Genomic DNA, 14,572 nt, shown 5'->3' on the forward strand with positions numbered 1-14,572 from the left:
GGAACCTAGGATGACACTGGAGACCTGAGGCCGAGGGCAGGCCACGGGCCTCTGCAGCGAGGCACTGGGGGTGTGAGAGCAGCCCTGCCCGGCAAGCCCTGAATGTCACAGCTGTTAACAGAATGCCAGAGGCCACTGACCCAGGGCAGTGCGTGGACTGCGTGGAGGGTGGTCGGCAGCTCTTTCAGAAGCACCATGTCTCAGGGAGCAGGGAGCAAAGCGAGGCGCCCCAGCCAGGCCCTCGTCACCCTTCCTGTGCCTCTGTCGATGACCCTTTGAACAGCTTGGGCTTCAGCTGCACAGGTCCACATATCAGCAGACTTTTTTCAGTAATACCTGTTTGTTTCTGATTGGGAGTCCGTGGACGCAGAAGGCCAACCGTGTGCGTTGATCTGCGCCATTTTACGGAGAAGATTGAGCATCTGTGGATTTTGGTGCCCGCGGGAGGTCCTGCAGCCAGTCACTGCAGATACTGAAGGACAGCTAGGTTTTTGTTGAGTCAAAAATTACACGGCAATTTTTGACTGCAAAATGGGTCGGTACTCCTCACCCCCACATTGTTCAAGGTTCAACTGTATATATCAGATGAATATGGGTTACATTTATCCTAACAGTGTGGGCCCCCTAGGCAAGGACTTAACACTCACTGGCTTGAAATCTCCCAGATAAAAGAATGCAAGTCACTGTTATTCCCTGGGCATGATAGGTAATGATATTTATCATTCATTCATTCATGCACTTATTCGTTTGCTGAGCATCTACTATGTGCCAAATATATGCCAGATACTGAGATGCAATAATAAACTGAAACAGGCAGGGCTCTGTCCTCACTGGGTTTAAAATCTCGACAAGCATCAATCAAGTTATCACGCAAATATAAAATTAATACTGTGATAAGTGCTACACAGGAGGGGCAACTGGTAACCTGAGAGCTTGTCTTAGGGGAACTTAGGCAGGAAAGAAGCCCCTCGTTCACCCCACAGAGGCATGGAAACATGAACAAAGCTGGATGTGGCTTCTACTGAGACCACCTGCTTCCCATGACTTCTGTCCCTCAGAGGCCAGTTCACCGGCTGCTCTGTATTGGCATCTGGGGGAATGTCCTGCGCAGGGGCAGCCGGGAACAAAGGCTGAAGTGCATTATGGGTTTTGTCCAATCACAAGGTGCCCACAGCTATCAGGCCCGGCGATCACCTATTCTACCACTTCAAGTGGAAAGAGCTATTGAAAGTAGGGAGATGAGCATTTCAGTGGGATGGCCAATGTGTCCGGCTTACCCAGGACTTTCCTGGTTTGGGCCCTGAAAGTCCCATGTTCTGGGACTGTCCTGATTTTTTGACTGAAAGTCCCACATCCAGGGAACTCCCGGGGTCCTGGGCAAACCAGGACGGTCACTCATCCTGATTCTAGCCTCTGCCCCACGCTGCTTCTCAGCTTCCCCTCTGTAAGATGAAGAAGTTGCACCAGAACAGCCGCTCCCAGGCATGGCTGCTGTTAGGACCGCCCAGGAAGGGCTTGGAAAATACCAGCATCCCGCTTCCCTGCCCGGGATCGGGCTGCGGTCAGCCCCAGGGGTGGGGGTGCTGGCCTAGGCCCGGGGTGAGGACTGTGGCTCAGACAGCCGGGAGCCTTCCTGGGGTCCGATTCTCGTCTGTGGAGAGGTAGCTGTCCTGAGGAACACACGTGTGTGATTACATTTATATGACATTCTAAAGAGGCACAAAGAATGAACCTGACGTCGTCAGGGGCTGGGGATGTGGACAGGGGGTTGGCTGAGAAAAGGCAGGAGAGAAACCCGGGGAGATAAACGTCATGAATTTTCACTGTGGCAGTGGCTGGGCAACTGTGATATTTGTCGAAGCTCATCAAACTTCATACGTAGGAAAGGTAAAGTGTATTGTCTATAAATCATGCTTCACTGAATCTAATTTTTAAAAAAGAGTCAGATCATGCAGCACCCCAGCACTGACTCGAAGGGACCCCACGGCTGGCTTCTCGGTGCGCTTAGAATACAGCCCAGCCCCTCCCGCGCACCGCCCCCTTTCTGTTCCTCCGTCTTGCTGCTCTTTCGGCCGGATGACCGGACGCCGCCCCCTTTCTGCGCCTGACCTTACCACGCAGGGCCTTCCCGGTGCCCCATCCGGCCACCCGCGCTTCCCCTCACGCTGGCCAGGGCTTCCCCGACTTGCCGTCCTCTGCTCACTGCCTGCCTTCCTTCCAGGAGCTCCGTGACGACAGCGCCTGTCTGCTTTGCTCACTAGAATTTGATCAGATTTTTCAGCAGATTTATTTAGGGCCCCCACCACCCAGCACCTGGCACATTGGAAATTATTTGTGGAAATGTCCCTCAAAAGATTAAATACAGAGTTTTATCATATGAGCCAGCATCCCACTTGTAGCCAGATACACAAGGAAACGGAAAACATGCCCACGACAAAACTTGAATATAAAGTTCAGTTCATGAGAGCCAAACAGTGGAAACCACCCGCAGGCCAGTGGCGGACGGTGAGTCGCTACCGTGTGACCGACCCGGACCGCCGAGTGCCCTTCACGCAGGAAGGAGCAGGTGCTGGTTCCCAGGCAGCTGAGCAAGGCCAGTCACAAAGACACGCGCGCGACCGACCGCCTCCTAAGAACTGTCCAGAGCAGGGGGCTCAGTTGAGGAAGAATGTAGATTAGCGCTGCTCACAGCTGGGAGGGAGGGGGAAGGAGGGAGGGAGCGGGGAATGGGGGCTGCGCTGAGGGGCAAGCGGGAATGGGGGGCTGTGCTGAGGGGCAAGCGGGAATGGGGGGCTGTGCTGAGGGGCAAGCGGGAATGGGGGGCTGTGCTGAGGGGCAAGCGGGAATGGGGGGCTGTGCTGAGGGGTAAGCGGGAATGGGGGGCTGTGCTGAGGGGCAAGCGGGAATGGGGGGCTGTGCTGAGGGGCAAGCGGGAATGGGGGCTGTGCTGAGGGGTAAGCGGGAATGGGGGGCTGCGCTGAGGGGCAAGCGGGAATGGGGGGCTGTGCTGAGGGGCAAGCGGGAATGGGGGGCTGTGCTGAGGGGCAAGCGGGAATGGGGGCTGTGCTGAGGGGTAAGCGGGAATGGGGGGCTGTGCTGAGGGGTAAGCGGGAATGGGGGGCTGTGCTGAGGGGCAAGCGGGAATGGGGGGCTGTGCTGAGGGGCAAGCGGGAATGGGGGGCTGTGCTGAGGGGCAAGCGGGAATGGGGGGCTGCGCTGAGGGGCAAGCGGGAATGGGGGCTGTGCTGAGGGGCAAGCGGGAATGGGGGGCTGTGCTGAGGGGTAAGCGGGAATGGGGGCTGTGCTGAGGGGTAAGCGGGAATGGGGGGCTGTGCTGAGGGGCAAGCGGGAATGGGGGGCTGTGCTGAGGGGCAAGCGGGAATGGGGGCTGTGCTGAGGGGCAAGCGGGAATGGGGGCTGTGCTGAGGGGCAAGCGGGAATGGGGGGCTGTGCTGAGGGGCAAGCGGGAATGGGGGGCTGTGCTGAGGGGCAAGCGGGAATGGGGGGCTGTGCTGAGGGGCAAGCGGGAATGGGGGGCTGTGCTGAGGGGCAAGCGGGAATGGGGGGCTGTGCTGAGGGGCAAGCGGGAATGGGGGGCTGTGCTGAGGGGCAAGCGGGAATGGGGGGCTGTGCTGAGGGGTAAGCGGGAATGGGGGGCTGCGCTGAGGGGTAAGCGGGAATGGGGGGCTGCGCTGAGGGGTAAGCGGGAATGGGGGCTGTGCTGAGGGGCAAGCGGGAATGGGGGGCTGTGCTGAGGGGGCAAGCGGGAATGGGGGGCTGTGCTGAGGGGGCAAGCGGGAATGGGGGGGCTGTGCTGAGGGGGCAAGCGGGAATGGGGGGGCTGTGCTGAGGGGGCAAGTGGGAATGGGGGTGCTGTGCTGAGGGGGCAAGTGGGAATGGGGGGCTGTGCTGAGGGGGCAAGCGGGAATGGGGGGCTGTGCTGAGGGGTAAGCGGGAATGGGGGGCTGTGCTGAGGGGGCAAGTGGGAATGGGGGTGCTGTGCTGAGGGGGCAAGCGGGAATGGGGGGCTGTGCTGAGGGGTAAGCGGGAATGGGGGGCTGTGCTGAGGGGGCAAGTGGGAATGGGGGTGCTGTGCTGAGGGGGCAAGCGGGAATGGGGGGGCTGTGCTGAGGGGGCAAGTGGGAATGGGGGTGCTGTGCTGAGGGGGCAAGTGGGAATGGGGGGAGCTGTGCTGAGGGGAGAAGCGGGAATGGGGGGCTGTGCTGAGGGGCAAGCGGGAATGGGGGGCTGTGCTGAGGGGCAAGCGGGAATGGGGGGCTGTGCTGAGGGGGCAAGTGGGAATGGGGGGCTGTGCTGAGGGGGCAAGTGGGAATGGGGGCCTCAGTGCTGAGGGGGCAAGTGGGAATGGGGGTGCTGTGCTGAGGGGGCAAGTGGGAATGGGGGCCTCAGTGCTGAGGGGGCAAGTGGGAATGGGGGTGCTGTGCTGAGGGGGCAAGAGGGAATGGGGGGGCTGTGCTGAGGGGGCAAGTGGGAATGGGGGGGCTGTGCTGAGGGAGAAAGCGGGGAATGGGGGGGCTGTGCTGAGGGGGGAAGTGGGAATGGGGGGGCTGTGCTGAGCAGGCTGTTTCTTTTTGGGGTGACAGAAATGTTCTAGCATTGGTTGTGGTTATTGTTGCATAACTGTGACAGAAACCACTGAATTACATGCTTCCTGTGGGGGAACTGTGTGGTACGTGAGTTCCATCTCGATACAGATGTTACGGTTCTGGTTTCTGTGGAATGAATGGATGACCCGCTCCGTCTGACGGCCTCCTGGCCCTTAGGGCCAACAGGCAGGTGCGCTGTGCCCGCGAGCCGGTCACCGGCCTGCGTCTGGAAAGGCACCTCATACGGCCGGTGCACAGGCCCCACCCCTGGGATCCCATCCCCAGGCAGGGCCGTGGGTGCTGCGGCAGACGGCATGGGAGAAGCGTCCTAGAAGGCAGGACGGGGTCTGGGCCCAGGGGGGTCCTGGTCATTTTCTCTCCATTGCTCTCTGAAGCTAGAGCAAAACATTCTCGCAGTCACTGGGCTCTGTGACCCCACCCGGGTAATTACCCTCGTTGGTCCCTCCGCGTGTGTCATCCTCACACGTGGATAATGACCTGAAATCAGGGTTGCGTCACACGGCCGTGGCCCAGCGCCGACCGGAGGAACCGGCCCTTCCAGACACGTGGGGCGAGTGGAGAGCCAGGGCGCCGGCGCTGAGAGGAGGCGGATGGTGTTGGCACAGGAGGGCTCCCGGGCCTTCCTCATTCCCCACGCCAAAACTGGAGCCCAGGGCGGGTGGGCAGGATGCCCCCAGCTGGGGCCGAGGCCGCGGCTGGTTGGCCTGCGGTTAGCCGTGGGCCCTGAGCTCCGTGCGCCAAGGCCTGTGGTTTGGTGCCGAGCCACGGAAGCCCTGGGCAGCATGCTGCCTCCGAGGCCTGGGCCGAGGCCGGAGGAAGGGCCAGGCGCGGGAAGCAGGTCTTAGGAATCCTGCCTCTCAGTCCCTGCGGCAAGACGTGAGGGGGGAACCCGATCAGAGTCCACGGGAATGATTCAGAAAAGACGATCCCTGCGGTTCCAGTCCTGACACCCTGAGTCTGACTGGAACCACCCCTGAGCACTTGGTCCGTGAGGCTCAGCTCAGTTCATGCTCACAGAACCCTCTGAGGTGGATCCCAGTCGTCCCTTGTCTCTGTGATGGGCAGAGCAGTGGACGCTATTCGGCTATTAAGCAACTTCCAATGGACCCAGAGTTGAGATTCAGTGAAGACCTACTGACTGACTGCGATTTGTGCTGGATGTTCTGAGGGGATGCAGAAGAATTATAGTTAATTAGTGAGTACCTATTGAGTGCATTTTATGAGCAAAGTATTGGCCAATCTTGGAAGGGAGACCAGGCTCCCTTGAATTTTTAAGATTTGGCAATTAATTCAGCTAAAAATAATACTGTCCAAATTAATCGAAACACATTGACACATTATGAAATAATAATTATGTATATGGTGGCCTCTGCCTTGTAAATAGGCTGCTAGGAGAAACTTTTGTTCCAATATTTCGTCTTTGACCCCAGTTCCTGATACAGAGCTCTGAACCCTGGAATGTGCTGGGTGACAGGATCTTTTGTCCTAATGAAGTGACCCTGTGGGGCTCATGGATGAGGCTGGCCTCCACAAAGACCACGCCACGATTAGAAGCTTGGTATTTTTAGCCCTGCCTCTCATAGTCTAGAGAGGGGGAGGGGCTGGAAATGGAATCAATTGATCATGAAAGACCTTCATCAAAACCCCAATATTCTGGAGTTCAGGGAGGTTCAGGTGGATGAGCACATCCACATGCCGGGAGGGTGAAGCACCCCAACTCCACAGGGACAGAAGCTCCTGTGCCTGGACCCTCCAGGACCTCGCCCTGTGTATCTCCACCTGCCTTTCATCTGTGTCCTTTACCAAGTCCCTTAATAAACTGGTAAATGTAAGTAAGTGTTTCCCTGGGTTCTGTGAGCTATTCTAGCAAATGATCAAATCCAAGCAGGAGGAGATCAGGGGAACGTTTGATCCAAGGAGGAGAGGTCATGGGGATTTGTAGCCAAACTCAGCAGAAGCTGTGGGTCACCTAGGGACCTACTACGTGGGGTTAGTATCTGAAGTGGGGCAGTCTCATGGGACCGAGCCCTGAACCTGTGGGGTCTGACCCTGTCTCCAGGTAGACAGTGTCAGGGTTGAGTGAAAATGTAAGACACCCAGCTGGCGTAACAGAGAATGGCCTGGGGGAAACCCGCACCCCTGGAGCCGGGGGCTGTGGGTCAGGTAGTTGTGAGAGTACAGCACAAACCCTGGAGGGACAGACACCGCGCTTTTCCCAGCACGAGCGTCTCGATCCAGCTAGAAAGCAGCCAGTTTGCGACGTTTGTTTGAGATGTTCTAGGATGTTGAAAACTCCAATACCCACGGCTATTGAAAAGGTGAGAAAGGGCAGCTGTGTGATAGCATCACCGCCGTTTTATTAGGATTGTCTCACTTAATCCTTTAACCCGTGGGGCTATAATGGGATATCGTGGGTATTATTAGTCACTCTTTTATAGATGAAGAAACTGAAATTTGGAGAGTAGACTTATAAATAATGTAACCAGAATTCCAACCTAGGATGTTGCTTTGTTTTTTCCACCACAGTGTAGTCTGCATTTTACGCACTATGTTGTTTTGCCTTATAGATAAGGAACTAGGAGCCTAAGAGCAGAAAACCAACCACAGAGAAAGCTGGAAAATTCTCTACACAAAGAACTGTCGAGTGACGCTCCCCAAGAATCTCCCAGCTGACGGGCCTTTTCCAAAGTTCATGGATTCTCGAGAAGACAGAGAGACCACGATGTCCCCACTTGAAACTGACGCTGAATGGGGATACTGTCTAGAGGGGCGCAGAGGGGCATGAAAAGCAGTGACAGGAGCCAAGCAGATCTGCAACAAGCCCCATTTTCAGCGCTTACTAGGCATGTGGTCTTGGACGAAGAACTTAATCTGCTCATACGCTTGGTGTGGCAGTTAAATGAGACACTGCGCATAAAGGGGCTCACTACACATGAGCTGTTCTTTTCTGGTAGCAAAGTCCTGGGGTGAGGGGGGCAAGGACAGGGGACAGAGCTCCTCATAGGATGAGATCTGCGAGGGCGAGCACAGTGCTGGGCTGTCCCCGCTCTGTCTTAGTGGCCTGAGAGGCACTGGGCACACAGTAAATAATTATTTACAAATGTATAAAAATCAAGCAAGATTTCAGGGACGGAGTGAATGGGCTCTGATTTGGTGCGTGGAAGGGAACACAGCAAAATGGTCCACGCACTAGCCTTTGTCGGGGACCCTGAGTCTTCTATTTGAACTCAAGAAAGGGATCTAGGACTTATTATAGTTTGACAAAGGGTGGCCACAGCCCTGAAGACCAATGGAATCTGGATGTTTTCAGGGAGGATTTGGGAAATCAAGTGGAAGCTGGTTTCCCCCTGTGCACTGTCCTTCTCTCAGTGCTCTGGGACCAAGGGGCTCCATCCAGAACTACCAGAAACATCCTCCATGCGGGAAAACTAAAGGCCCAGGAGAAAAGCAGTGTGAACCTCTGGAGTCTGCGAAGCTGAGCTGAGTTCTGATGTGTCACACAGCACACATCTGGGACCTCAAAAGCATTGGATGAAGAGGAACTGTAGGCAGACCTGTTTGCGGAGTTTAAGCGTGTAGAAATAATGTCCAATGTCCTTAATGTACTTCAGAGTTTCCCAAGAGCCAGCTCACCGTATTTGACCTCTAAGGGCAGGTAGAGGAGACCTTATGGTTGCTGGACCACAGCTGAGAGAACTAAAGTGAAGTGATTGGCCAAGCAGGGCTCCACTTCTGGGAAGCAGCCAAGCCAGGGCTGGACCTGGGCCAAGACGCATTGTCCCTCAGAAGTGCTGTAGGTTGGAACTAGAGACGGGTGCAGGGGGCTATTCATGAATTTATGAATTTATGTGGGCCTAGTTGTTAAGGGCTGCACCACTAACACTGTGGCGTGCACAGTCTTGGAGGTACTTTGAAGGCAGCCAGGCTCAGCCAAGCCACAGCCCTGGGACTTTGAGGCTCTCAGGCCTTTCCCAAGCCTGCTACCTGTCCTAGTTACCTTGGAGGGTTGTCTTAAGGGCTAGATGAGATAAACAAAGAGAAAGTGCTTTGCAAATGTGATTATTCAAAGCCTTAATATTCATGTGCATAGAAAGAAAAGCACATTCCTTTAGATTTCTTTTTAACCGAGAAGTCTTTTGAGGGCTGAACAGCAGCAAGGCCCATGTTTTCTTTCCAAATTCTGAATAACCTCCAGGAGAATGGAATGATGCGGCTGCAGGTTCAAATATCTAAACTTTCCCACGTTAAGCAGATTTGAAGTCTAGATAACTTTATATCTTTTTTAATGATTCACATTCAAAAGGCAAAAAATTCAAAATGTGTAACATTTTCCTTACTCTGAGCAACATCTATCTCTTGGTGACAGTTGGCAAAACGCACTGTGATTAGTGTGGGATCTGCAGAGGTCACCTCCAGGGACTCCACACTCATCACCTGCTCGGATCAAAGCACATCCGAAGCAGCCGGGAAGGTAGAACTAGGAAAGCATTGCACGGGAATGAAAGTTACTTTATTATTTATTTATTTATTTTTAAATATGGCTTTATTGATTTCAGAGAGAGGAAGGGAGAGGGAGGGAGAGAGAGAAACATCAATGATGAGTCATCACTGATCGGCTGCCCCCTGCACGTCCCTGACTGGGGATAGAGCCCGCAACCCGGGCACGTGCCCCGACTGGGATCGAACCGGGATCTCCTGGTTCCTAGGTGGATGCTCAACCACTGAGCCACACCAGCTGGGCTGAAACAGTTATTTAAAACACCCCAGTTGTAAAGAATGTAGATAAATATTCTAACGAGAATGTACAAATTTAACATCTTGAACTTTATTATGAAAACAGCATATTGATATTCAAAAAAATTAAAAGTGCATTCACCCGTTATCCTCTCTATTACAACTGACACCATCATGCTAAGGGCGTAAACGTGAGGCAGGAAATGTGGGTTTAGCATCAGCTTCATCCTTTATAACTGTGGCCCTGGAAGGTAATTTCTTTGAGTCTTTGCTTCCTTTTTGCAAAACGGGACAGGGTGAAATAATATATGTGCAAGTGCTTTCAAAATGTGAGTTGTTATTGCCCTGGCCGGAATGCACAGTAGGTAGAGCACTGGCCTGCCCACCGAAGGGTCTTGGGTTCGATTCCCGAGGGCACCTACCTGGGTTGCAGGTTCGATCTGTGCAGGAGGCAACCAATCGATGTGTCTCTCTCACATCAGTCTCTCTCTCTCTCTCTCCTCCTCCCCCTTCTCTTCCAATCTCTAAAAATCAATGGAAAAAATATCCTCCAGTGAGGATTAACAAAAAAATAAAGATAAAAATTCTAAAAAGTGAATTATTATTTCCTGGTATTATTTTTATTTTTAACCACAAAAAAAATATTTTCAGAGTTGAAAGGGACCTCACTTTTTACACTGGAAAGTGAGAAAGCACAGCCCTGGGGCCCCGGGGCCCTGGAAGGAAGGTGCCTGGCTCAGAGCAGCAGGGCTGCAGCAAAATCCCTGTCACATCTCCACCAAAATGCCAGCCAAGGCCCCTCCTCTCGGGCTTTGGATCAAAGCACACATCTTAATACTCTCCACTCCTGCTCAAACACTGTTGTTTTCAAGCAAATTTAGAAATTATAATCATATCATAACGGCTACTATTTATTGACGGGCACCACATACCAGGTGCTGTGCCTAAGGTTTTGTACAAATGCTCTCATTGAATGGACATAAATACTCTACTGGAGGCACCATCATTCCCGTTTTATGGATGAGGAAACTGGGATTCTGAGATGGTAGGTTCCTGAGGACACAGAGGTTGTACCTGGAAGAGCTGTGACTCTGTCTGCGATCACACTCTGTTCTACAAACCACTCGGCCTCACTGCTCTGGGTGTTCCTCCGAGGCCCGTGCAGCTCCCCTGATGGCCACCGAGCCAGGCTGTCTCACTGCCTGTCCTTCTAGTCCCTTCCGGATGGCCGCCTCGGATGAACTGGAGAGAGTGAGGATGCTCCTGCCTGAATGTGGGGGTCTCACGGCCACAGTGTTGAGCTTCTCACTCAGCCGCACTGTGAACGGGAGACCCTGGCTGTGTGCAGGGACTTGCACTGGCCTCTGGGGCCTGGAGCCCTGACTGCCCTCGGCGTCTCCGTCTGTCTTCAATGGCTTCAGTTCTGTGGGGAACCGGCTGCCCAACCTCAGGTCCCGCAAGCACCCGACAGCTTTCTCTGGAGTTCCTCAGCCGTGTGAGCGAGGCTGTGGGCTCCAGGCCCACGCGAGGGAAGGCGGCAGTGCCCACGGCCCAGGTGGTGGGAGGGCGAGGCCCCCACTGGTCTTGCTTTGGAGAAGTTACTGGAGTGAGGGGACTTCAGACGGCCTCGCTGCCTCACACCAGGGGCAAATGAAGGAACCGGGAGCATTCAGGCTGGAAAGGCAGACTCTGAAGGTCCCCACATGGTCGCCTCAGTGTGCGAAGGGCCGACACGTGGATGTGGGATTTAACTTTCCCAGTGTGTCCCCATGGAGGGGACTGAGGAGCCGCAGGGGAATGGATGTAGGTGAGTCACGAGGAAGAGCAGCTGTGTCAAATCCTTCGGAAACTGGCGGCACCATAACAGAACAGGTGGTGGCATTTTCCACACCTGGAGCCATCTGGCACTGCACTGCTGGGCAGCTGCCCGGTAGGGGCGTCATGGAGAGGCTCGGCTGCTCTGGCCGGGGGCCCTGGACGGCACCCCTTCTTAACTGCTCTCTGCCCACGGTTCAGTGGGGTGGAGCTGGCATGTGCTGAGGGGCGGGGGCTCTGCAGGGGCTGCTTACCTGGTCCATCCCATCTAGTCCTGGGTTTTGATGGCGAGAGAGCAGTGACACTTACAGGAGAAGAGCAGCTTTGTCCTTCCTGGGACTGAAGAGACACAGGGGAGAAACAAACTCCTGGGTTTAGGGTTCAAGACTCTCCTAGGCACAGACCTGCTATGGGGTCACCAGCTGGTCCTCTGGCCCACCCCAGTTCCCCACTTACATTGATTTTCTGGTTTCCCTCCTGGCCTCCCTCTTCCGTCACCATTCCCCAGCCAGAAGGCCTAGTGTCTGCTGGGAAGAGGGAGCCCACGTTTGCTCCACTGGCAGGGTCCCGGCCTTAGGATGCCCGAGAGGCCAGCTGGGAACCAGCCTCACAGGCTTTCTCCTGGCTTAAAAAAATAATACCTCCCCTACCTGGCCTCCTCTTACAACATCCAGGAGCACCCTTGCCGAGGACCTGGCGTGGGCCCTGAAGCAGCGGCCCTGCTGGTCTGGGCAGAGGGAGGTGCACTGGGCTTGGGCAGGAGCTGGGGTCAGGCCCAGGGGTAGCTGTTCCTCCCTGCTCTGCCCACTAAGTTTGTGGTCTGTGTCCCGGCCCTTCGGGCCTGGAGGGAACCCCTTCTGCTGTGCTCCCAGAAGTGGGGTGCAAAGGAGGGAGGAACTCAGGGCTTCCACTGGGGAGCTGAAGAAGTGTGGGAGTGAGGCTCAGGGAGAAAGACTCAGGAAAGGGAAGCACCAGTAACAAGGTGGGAATGGAATGGCCAAGAGCGTGCATCCCAGGCTGCAGGCCCAGGAAGGCACCCCGACGCCCTGGGCCGAGGCAGCTGGCGCAGCCAGGAGAGCAGAGAGCTGGGCACTCAGTCTCAAAATGGGAGCAGCAAAGAACTTCATGCCTCAATGTCCCCTCCATCCCCAACACATATGCACTTGAGCCCCAGAGAGCACGGCCTTACACTGCACCAGGCCGCTGTCGGGGACGTTTGAAAATAAACATGCACAGCAGTGTTAAGTGTACTTTCTTTCCGTATGATGTTCTCAGAAACGTTTCTTTCTCTAGCTTACTTCATTGTAAGAATGCGGAATATAATACATACCGCATACACAATATGGGTTAATCACATATTTTGGGGGAGTCAAGTTGTAATCACGTTTTGACCGTGCAGGGCATCGTCCAGGGGTCAGCTGGGCTGTGTTCTCAGAGGGGGAGGCCCCGTCTGCCTGTTCTTTGCTGTGTTGTGCCGTCGGCAGCCACTGTGAGGTCTGGGGCTGAGCGGTCACACTGCTAATTGAGATGAACAGTGGCCGGCGGGAGTATCGAATGGGTCAGATGGCCTGGTCAGCAAGACTCAGGTTGGGCCAACTTGTGTCTCTGATAGAAGCCAAGGAACAGAGCACGAAATAAAATGGACATTCCTGCAGAGCCAGACCTGTTCTCTGGTTTGATGTGTTGTCACCATTTTCCAGCTGGTGAATCTGAGGGCCTCCAGGTCCCCGAAGGGGGATTGCATCCCAGAGTCAGGGCTCCATCGCCTCTGACTGGCCCCAAACTGCAGCCTGAGCTCTTTCTTGAGGCAGCGGGACCTTCAGGGAACGAAGCTAAGAGTGACCCTGGGAGCCTGGGACCTGCCTAAGGACAGAGTGGGGCTCCTCGGGAAACGAGGCTCAGTGACAGCCTGAGAGCTCCCTGCTGAGCACCCCCTGCCCCAGGACTGGGAAGAGGAGCCGCAGGACAGAGTTCCAGCAGTGTCTCAGGACTAGATGAGAGGGAGGGTCCCTCTGCTGTGGAGGGAGCAGGGAGGGGATGTGGCCTGTGGCTGAGCTCTGCTCTCTTAGAGAGCCAGAGAACTGACACTCCAAATAGCCCAAGGCTGGAGACCCCAGGTCCGCACCTGGGCCCTGAGAAGTTCCCCTCTACATGCCCTTAGCTGGAGCCCATGGCTTCCACGCTGAGCTAAGCATTTCTTGTTTCTGACCTGTAAATGAGGAATAGTAGTCATTTCCTTTAAGTCTTTGCTTAAATGTCACCTCAGTGAGGCCCTCCCTAACCTCCCAGTTTCAAACTGTAACCCTTCCGCGGCCAGCCCTCTCCATCCCTTCCCTGCTTTGCTCTTCTCTGTAGCACCTCTCACTTTCTAATACACTGTATTGTCTGTCCATCTACCTGCCTGTCCACCTGTCTGTCTCTATCTACCTACATACCCACCGTCTGTTGTCGTGGGCCCACTGCCCGTGACATAGGGCGGGTGTTTGCCCACTTTGCTCGCTGTGTCTCAGGCCCGGAGCTGTGCCTGGCCTACGGGAGCCCTGCCCATGCTGCAGGGAGGGCATGGCTGCGTGTAGCTCGTTCACAGGACCCCAGCACCTTGCTGTTGTGTCTGTTGCTGTCTGTTACACGTGACTCGTGCAGGTTCCTTCTCATCTATTAAACGAGGAAACTGGACCACTAGTGCTCTCTGAGCTTCAAAGAGCTGCAGTTCTCTGATCTTTACACCTCCAAATGCTCTGTCCGAACGGCTGCTCCCGCTGCAGCTCTCAGCAGCAGCTCCGCTGGGTTTGGAGGTGCTGAGCACCCCTCTCATGGCAGTTCTTCATTTCGTGTGTCTCTGAGAGTCAGGAGGGGGCATAGGTGTGGGACCATGAGTCAGCCCAATACTTCTTAGAACGGTTTCCATTCAGTTATTTATAGATTTTATTTTAATTGACTTTGGTTTGTTGTTTCATAGCTTTTTATTGTTTTCAATAGACACAATTCATTATGTGCATAATTGAGGTCATTTGATTTAAATTTGTTAGGAGTTTTTGAGAAATAAAGTTCCGGAAAAAAACCTGCCAGTCCACATGGCTGAACGGGATTTGGACATGTGGTCCCTGAGATGAGTGTTCACACTGCCCTGCCCTGGCCCTGGCCTTGGACATCCCCCCTGGGGACAGGGGCACCTATTTTAGGGGCTCAGGTCAACTGGGCTTAAACTGTCCCACAGGGCCTGGGCCTTCTCTCAGAGCCTCCCTTTGAGGAGGCTTCTGGAGCCTGCTCCCCACAACTGGCTCTGTGGGGCAGTGTCGGGAGTAGAGGTAGCTCCCACTCATTTGGTATTCGCTGAGTAACCGGGTGGCCTCGGAGGAGGGGTGAGAGACAGGTCTGGCTAGTTCTGCCCTGTT

This window comes from Miniopterus schreibersii, assembly GCF_964146895.1.
Source record: "Miniopterus schreibersii genome assembly, chromosome: 12".
NCBI classification, from domain to species: domain Eukaryota; kingdom Metazoa; phylum Chordata; class Mammalia; order Chiroptera; family Miniopteridae; genus Miniopterus; species Miniopterus schreibersii.